Here is a 9,389-nt window from a genome sequence, read left to right as displayed (position 1 = left end):
AAGCTCTGACTTATCACTTATCAAAAGCGGGTGGAATGCTGGGTGTATACGATTTATGATTGCCATTTAATAATAGTGTAGCGTGCGCGGGGGAAGGCAGCAGCAGGGCTGGTAGATGACGTCATCACACACAGAGACTTAAGCCCGATATACTCTCCTTGCGTACGGGCCAGCACTTTGTACAGCGGCATCGGCGCTATGCTTTAGTAGGAGAGGAACAGAGGCGTTCCGAGAAACCACATGACTCCTTGCTGATTGTGTTACTCCTCACTGACAGCCTTGTTGCTTTTCTTTAAAATCCTGCAGCGCTGCTTATGTGTTCAAAGATAATATAAAACATGCAAAAGTGCTTCCTTTGCCTTTAGGTCGAGTCAAAGGAGAACAAATACAAACTTGTTCGTGGGTACCGGTGGAAAAAAAAAAAAAAAAAAAAAAAGCAACAAGAACCTTTCGCTTTTATTTATTTGTATTTATTAATTTATTTATTTAACCCCGAGACTTGCCCATTGAGACCGGGTGACTTTATGGGTGACTATTACTTTATATAAATTATCATGTTATACGCGAATGTAAGAATTGGCTTTCTGTGGTGATCCACTTTTTTTCTTTCAAATGTCATACATCTGTACTCGTTTGTGTGATTTATTTTAAATTGCAAATATATATATATATATATATATATATATATATATATATATATATATATATATATATATATATTATATATATATAGGACGGGCCCACTGTTACAGTTTTGTTACAGGGTTAGTTTATCTGTAATGTAATCACAGTTTTACGTATAGGCTACTCCAGTTCTCGGGGTTCTGAGCCGCTTTGGTTTTCAGATAACTTCCCAAATTCTGGGACGATTTGTTTTTTTAGATAACGTTTCAAATTCTGCCCCGCTTTACTTTTCTGAATTCAGCCCAGTGTTTGGGGTATTCTGCTCAGCTGACAGCCGATTCTAACCCATGCATGCCCAGTTTACCATAACAAAGTACACAAGAACTGGATCGTGAATTCATTTAAGAGTAACCCTTACTACATGAATCAAAGTTAATGTATTTTCTGACTCTCCCCAGAAAACTTTATTTATTTATTTATTTTAATGAAGAAAAACATACAATTTAAATGTTTTTAAACATATTTCTTTATTCCAATGAAGAAACTACATTGCATTGGAATAGATGCATGTACATTCATTAAATCAGTCGTTTTCCTCTATTAAAAGCTAATATTAAAACACATTTTTGAGAAAGAACATGGTATTCCAAAAAAAGGACATCTCATTTGCTTATGTGATGTCCATCAATATATAGTCATGCGTAGGGGTTTAAGAGTCTAGTGCCATTCAACAAATAAACTGTAGTCTATAGATACTGCTTAAACAGTTGGACTATGTAAATATAACAGAAAAAAATGAATACATTGTACAGTAGTAATGCTTGCATCTAGTGAGAGATTACAGACACTTGTACAAAGTACAAGCAACGTTTTTAAAATGTGCCTCTCAACCATTTACTGTACAGTCCTTCCCACCTGGAAACACTTACACTGGCCATAAAAGGGTTAACTGCTGGAGTGATAGAATGAGGTTTGATCATTTAGTTAATTGTATCAATCTGTGTGAAGGTACATGATGCCTAGATTGATACTTTGCTGTAGTTGTAGTTGATACTTCTAACAGTCCATAGGCAGCCCTGATATCGATAGAATGCACCTGGTGATGAGGGGGGTCACTCTCCAGTCCTCGAGGGCCGCAGGGTCTTCTGCTTTTCATTCCAACTTAAGCTCTCAATTAACATCATTGATCTCATTATTTGTTCAGTTTGACATATTTAATATTTTTAAGGTCTTTTACAGCTGATGGTTTTAAAAATGCACTTGATTCAAGGTACACTACCTATGAAACATTTCGAGACCTGAAGAGAAGTGTTAAATGTGTCCAGTTAATCAAATAATTAGACCAATTAAGTAACTGAGAGCTCGGCTGGAACGAAAGCCAGAAGACACTGCGACCCTCCAGGAGCAGAGTTTGACAGGGGTCAGGGGTCAGGGGTCAGGGGTCTCCAATCCTGGTCCTGGATTTTTTCACACAAATGGAGGGTTCTGAATCTCCAGGAGCAATTAAAGAGCTGCTTATGCTGCCAGCATAGCACACTGCAAGACCCTGGGTGGTTTAGAACCCCCTTGCCATACCAGACAGACTGCCCTTTCTCACCCTTTTGAGGGTGATGGACCCAGGGTCTTCAAACACTTTGAACTCCCCAAATTACTGTACCCCTAGTTTAAAAAGATAATACTTTGGATTTATATAGCACCTCTCATCCCATAGGATCCCAGAGTTCTTTACACCCCGCAGCTACTCTGTGCCAGCACACTGACACAGCAGTTAAAGTGGGAGGAGTGAGGAATTGCTAGTCAATTGAACTACAGTGGGAAATTTACGCAGGCCACATTGTATTTATATTTGCATAGTCCAACTGTTTAAACGTTATCTGTAGCCTACAGTTTAATCTATCATGAACAGATAAGGAATACTTTACCAATACAATACAATAGTATTCATGTTAAGTTGTTGAAGGGCACTGGTCTCTTGAATCACATAAGTGAAAGAGCTGATATAGGCCGTCATTGTATTTTTGTTTTTGCATGTGATTGGTAGAGTTCAATATATTTTATATACCTTTCTATTCATGCTGAGGTCTTATAAACCCCAAAGCATGACTATATATTATTGAACATTACAAAAACAAATGAGATGTCCTTTTTTTGGAATACCATGTTCCAAACTCGACTGTCAGCTGAACGGAATATCCCCAAAACTGGGCTGAATTCGGAAAAGCAAAGAGGCCCAGAATTTGGGACGTTATCTGAAAACCAGAGCGGCCCAGAATTTGAGACAAATGAAAACACAAATGACATTACAAAAGCAAAGCGGCCATAATATATATATATATATATATATATATATATATATATATATATATATATATATATATATATATATATATATATTATGTGTGTGTGTGATTATGTTACAGATAAATGAATGCATCCTGTAACAAAACTGTAATAGCGGGAGGGCATATATTTGCAATTTAAAATAAAACACGCAAACGATTACAGATATATGCTATTTGAAAGAAAAAAGTGGATCTCGAAAGCATTTCTATCTCCGATCACAATGATAAAAATGCCTCCAAGCTTTGTCCCTCGTGTTGACGTCATATTCCTCTGACAGATAAGGACCAATCAAAACGCTTTGCTGCCAGACGTCTTCGATAATGCTGTGCTGGTCGATGTTCCTGTTGTGATTCTATAGAAAAGAATTGGTGATATTAATAGTTTTTGTATTTTGTATTGCTGTTACCGTATTAATGTAGTTTTGCCTTTCTATGGAAAGATATAGCACATGGTAAAATATATTATTCAAATAAATAGCATTCATGTTTTAGATAGATTTTTTTTTTTTTACAACAAGCTTTAATTGCACATAGGAGGCCTTGAGATATCTTACTTTTAAAGAGTTTTGATCTGCACAATATGTAAACGAAAAATACAAAAAACAAAACAAAAAAGTTGATGAAAGTATAAGAGCTTTTAAAAAAAAAAACATATATGTGTGTGTTTCTATTTTGTTTTCGATAGTATTGGTTATATGGTTTAGTATAGTGTGTGGAGAGGCTTTTACATTTAATTAAGCTCATCCTACAAATAACAGTTATACAGTACCCTCTAGTGGTGATAAGAATGTAATATATTGCTTCCAATTCAATGACAAAGCGCATTAGAAAAACAGGGCAAACCAGGGCACACCGTCGTAAATTCATAGTACTCTATACTGTGACAGGGTAGCCTCCTGAGTCCCAACACAGATGGTAACGGCAAAGACAGAGACCCGTACACAGAAAGCTTGCAGTTTAACGCGCTAATGCACTTCTTAATAAACAAATAAAACACAGAAACAAACATTGACGAAACACATTCTCAAAACAACAGGCGCAAGGGTCAAAACAAGAGGTCTACAAAAACATTAACGATCGTAAACACACAAACGAGCGGGCCAACGCGCAGCACGAAAGCCTCCATCTCTCACCAGCAACGCCCCCCACACTGACCATTATTATTCAATTCACGGCTCAGCCACATTCCCACGTGTTTTTCCAGGGAAGATTTTAACGCTCAGTATGCAATGCTGTGGTGTCTCACGTCATCTACCAAGCAAACCACTAGTGGGCACTGCTTAACAGTGTATAGGAAAACAAATCCGAAACATCGGGGATGTGTGTAATTGTTCTGTCCCACACGTGAATGCTTTTTATATCTGTATTGTATCCAGTATCTTCTGTATTTATATATTTAAAGAAAATGCATCTCTCTGCTGCAAGTCAGTTGTAGTCCTAATGGGCAGGGCATTAGATGACTTAGACTTTGATAAAGGCCTTGGACTGTCCAAGCGAACACAGACAGGCTTAACTATTGGCTGAAAATGCAACCAGTAAATAAAGCAATGGAAACAGTCATAGGATCATGACGACATCCCTAGAGCCAATAGGACGCTCCCTTCGGATTTCCCAGAGAGGACTGTCCACTTCGCACAGCCAGTAGTGAGCCTGCGCTGAATGACTCAATCTGCACATCACGTGGATGTGCTTCTCCCCGGGAGCGCCTCAGCGACCCCCTGATTTACTGGGGTTTCTGAAACCATCACGTGTCCAGATCAGTTTCAGGAGTATCAAATTGATTTTAGCCATAGAAACATACTTTTAAAAACAGTGCTTAAATAACTCATGAGCCTCCGCCTCATTTATTGTGTTTTCTTTTTAAATAATAAAATGCAGTTTAATATTCAGGAATCTATCATGAGCTTCTTAAACCATTTCATGAATGAGGGAAGGCACATCCACTTGGGAATACATAGCAGAGCCGTCATTTATTATTGAAATACATTATTCGGCTATTCAGAAATTTCTTACACTCCTCATGTAGGTAAGATTGATTGGTCAAACTGTTGCTGAATTAGTAAGACACAAAACATTTAGCGCACAGAGCAGGGATTGAAAAAGGGTTGCTGTTTCTTGTAACCCATTTTTCAGAAGCTCCATGACAGGTTCAATGATGATGGAAAATGATGCTGGCCTGTGATTGACCAGCAGGTGAGAAAAGTTTCTTATTTATAATCCTTCCCATCTTGTATGCATGACTTTACACACACACACACACACACACACACAAAGAGAAGGTTCACATTTTCCAGTGGAACTACTGCCTGTCCTTTGCTCTCGTGGTATGTGTGTCTTGTGTGTATCAATGTGTTTAATCTAGGCTGAACCTTTGGCTTTCACTCCATCTGTGGTTATAGTGTAGTAGACATCAATGACTCTACAACTTGTGTGGGTGTGTCTCACACATCCAATGAGAGGTGAGGAATGAGCCAGAGAGAGAAAGACACACACACAGCAAATGCACAGATGTTTCTCAATTTCATTCAAGAGGGTTTTTACAGTTAAGTGTGGGTGAGGTTCTGAAGCCGTGGTTTTAGCGTGAACCTGGTTTCCATTATGACTGGTAGTTTCTCTTTGCATCAGCCCCTTCTCATCTAAATGGCGGGGTGCTAATGGAATGACTGCCTGCATTTAACCCTATCCTTACTGTATTTCCTCACCAAGTTACACAACCTGGTTTCTGTAAACCTCCACTGTACTTTTATGGAGGTTACAGTGAATCATAAGGTAAAGTTGTCTGGGTATTAAATATATAAAGCTTGATGCACCCACAATCTGGGGTTTCATAACCCATGGGCTATTTAGAACAAAAGGGTCAGTCTGGCATTAGGTTAATAGATTTTACTTTGCACTCTTTACTCCACTGAGCACTATGGTTAGAAGAGGAGCCTTCGGACTGGGGCTGTAGGTTCAGACCCCACGGACTGGAGGAAGTTAGCTGACTCATCTTTCACAAGACCAGACTAGACATTTACTTCTCATGCTGTCGGCTGTTTTTACATGCGTGTTCTGCGATCCAAGTTGGTTTGCAGAACACCCCTGTATCCAAAATGAACTACTGAGTTTCAATTGCCACACTGTAGTTCTTTATACTATGCTTTTATAAGTTCCTAACTTTAACTTATTTCTATGCTATACTTTTTAATTTCTTTAACTTTCGTTTCTCTTCTAAAATACAGCAAGCGGTGTAAATCTCTGAAAAGTATGCTGAAGCTTATAGTCAGCTCCGGTAGATCTAAATGCAGGCCACCCACATTAAGTATTTTGGATTGTGTGAGGATATGGTTCGAGTGGGATGCTACTTAAAAGAGAGTATTGTTTCGTATTCCTGCAAAATGCTTCATTATTTTTATTTGACACTGATCTCCACTACAGGAGTTCTCCTCCTAACCTGACCTTCGTTTGACACGCCACTCACCTCCATTCAAACCCCTACCCACCTCCATCCTGCCAGGATGTGAAGGGCAAAGATCAGTCCTGTCACAAGGGGGAATCCTGGAACAGCGCCTGCCTGCATCACACAAGCAGCGCTGGTATGAAACCTCTAAGGACTTCACCACCCGGCTCACTTCCAGTACATTAACAACGCTCACCTTCCGCTCCCCCTGACCAAGTTCAGCCTGACAAAATGAAATCTCCCTACCCCTAACCTCTGGGTTTAGAACCAGGTCACAGACTCATCTCGGTCCACAGATGAAGGTATTCCCATACTGTGCAAACTAACTACATCATTATTTGTGTGAGTGGAATGGAAAAGAACAGATTATTATGATTCTCTTTTTAAAAGGGAGCACTCTACATTAGCACCTCAGTGGTGCATTGGTATTGTTGCCTCTTGGCTTCTCTGTCAGACCTGCACATCAAAAGACAGTAAGATTCCAAGGAGTGTGAATTCGTGAAGGATCCCTATAAACTGCAGTGTGAATTTGTGAAGGATCCCTATAGACTGTAGTGCAACACAATTTACAGCAACATTTTTGTTTATCAATGTTCAAAATAACTTCTCACAAACCAGAACAAATTACAATGGCCAAAAAGCCTCCCGTATGCAGTTCTGTGTATTTACCACAAGGTGGTGAGAGAGTCCAAGGCATGTCTTAAACTTCATACAGAACACGGCTCGGGAGAAGATTTACAGAGCTTTGTCCTCAAAAGTGTACCTATGTTTGACTGTTTTTATAAACATTCTCTTTGCTTCACCAACTGAAACTAGGAAAGTGCTTGATGATTTGATCATCGTAAGAAAACAACAGTGTTCAAATTGTAATCCTTGTTTTTATAATTCAAGACTGATGCCATTTAACCCTTTACTGCCCAGTGGCCAATACATTTAACATCGTGAAAAGGCTTTAAATAGGTATGGGAACATACCCAGGGCAGTAAAGGATTAAGAGAGCACAGTTCACAACAGATAAACGGTTTCCCTTGGGGTTAAGTAATATAACTGCCTTGTGCCGCTGTTCTGAAATGTGAGGGAGAGTGGAGATTTGGTAAGCATGTCTCACTACATTTGTAAACTCCCATTAACACAGTGGAACACTAGTGGAGGGTTCATTTAAATTCCCTTAGCACTGGGTAACAAGACATGTGGGCATTACCCCCAATTAGCATTGACATCCGTTCTTAAAATAGAGGCAGCACTGTCAGAACCCGTCAATAGGTAAGCATGATCTCCATTCTAATACTAGCTCTTTGGTTCATTGCTGTAACAAGTTTTATCCCAGTTGAAGGATGCTTTCACTACATCTTGATATTTCTGAAAACATATAAGTAATGCTTGTTGAAAAGAGGCATAGACACCCGCATGGGCGCTAATAAACAGCCTGATAGCACAGTGAAGCTGTGTGTGTGCTCTGTTCCATAGATACACATTGTTTCAGTATAGGGAAACAGTTCAACAGAGTGAGCTGTGGAGCTAGAAGAGGTGTTCATGCTGCTGCTCATGATGAGGTTCCTCATTACATCACTACATACGTGTAGGTGTCTTAGTTAATTACCAATTAAGTATCAGTTATCATAATGAAGTAGAACATACGTGCTTATACCGTTCCTTCCAGGACTCTGTGTGACTGCACAGCAGCCAGATCTCATTGCAGTTACTGGTACACAACTTGCAGGAAATTGCAAAGAGACTCCCAATCTGACAGGAGAGTGTGATTCTCTTGTTTATCTTGCAAATTATCTCTCCACCTTAAATGCAGCTCCTTTTTTAGTTAAGACAACTGTCCTCATGATTAGTCCCTTTTTCATTTCTTTACACATTTTCATTAAAAAAAAAAAAAAAACCTTGCTGGTTTAGCTTTAGCTCAGGCACCACAAAAGAAATTCTGACTTGAATTGGAGAAAGAAAGAAGTGTTTCCAAAAGCTTGCTTGCTGATCAGTTCAAGGCAATTTGGAAAAAGGAGCTTGCTTGGTAATGGCAAACCCCAAGGCTGGAGCTACACTGTGTGCTTGCGTTCAGTATGGGGGAGTGGCCCACCTACCTGAAACCATATCCTGTGTGTAAACACAGACAGACTTGTTATAGGCAGGGCGATCGAGCAACGGAGACTGGACTCCACTGGACTTCAGCGATGCTCAGCTCACAGAGCTGTGGTTTGCAGTGTTTAAACTCGAGGGCGCTGGTCAGATGTAATCTGTAACCTTGAGAGTGATGAAACAAAATGAAAGAGCGAGCGAGAGAGAGAGCACAGTGTGCTGACTGGACAGCTTCAGCACAGCTTCGTTAGCGCACAAAGAACTGTGAAGAACGCCAAGCAGCTGCTTACTAGAAATATTCCCTGAAATGAGAAGTCACCCACTCCTACCTGTAAACCATGAAAGTATATATTTTTTCAATAAAAGTGAATGACAGAGGCCCCTTGATTAAGCATCCCCTTTCTTCTTTGCCACACATGTTGGTTGGTTAATCCAGGCTTCACTGTCTACTGACATGTAGCCTGTGTAATGCAAACACACTGGAGATGAATGGTTGTGTGCAAAGGCCTTTGCCAATCAGGAATGGGCAGAGGTGCAGCAGAACGTTCTTTCTCAGTTGTTTATTTTATATCCCATTTGGTCACTCATTTTTTATTACATGTTTAATTAAAATAGATTGTGTGAATTCTATGGAGTTCGAGAAGTTGCCCAGATAAAACATTGAAATTATAAAATAGACAAGTAGACAGGACACTAAACATGGTACAATTACACAGATAGTGACTGAAGGGGATGTACTGCAAGAGCCCTCTTAATGGTGAAGGAAAAAGGAACAAGAGTGCAAAGGCAGAGTCTGGCTAGCACAACCGTCATGCTGCATTTGTAAAACACCAACTCTGAAAATAACCAGCTCTGTAGGAGCATACCAACTTCAACATGATGCCTTTGATTAGCCTCCCTGG

Source organism: Polyodon spathula, chromosome 11 (genome assembly GCF_017654505.1).
Source record: "Polyodon spathula isolate WHYD16114869_AA chromosome 11, ASM1765450v1, whole genome shotgun sequence".
NCBI lineage: Eukaryota > Metazoa > Chordata > Actinopteri > Acipenseriformes > Polyodontidae > Polyodon > Polyodon spathula.
Note: the sequence above shows the minus strand (reverse complement) of the source record.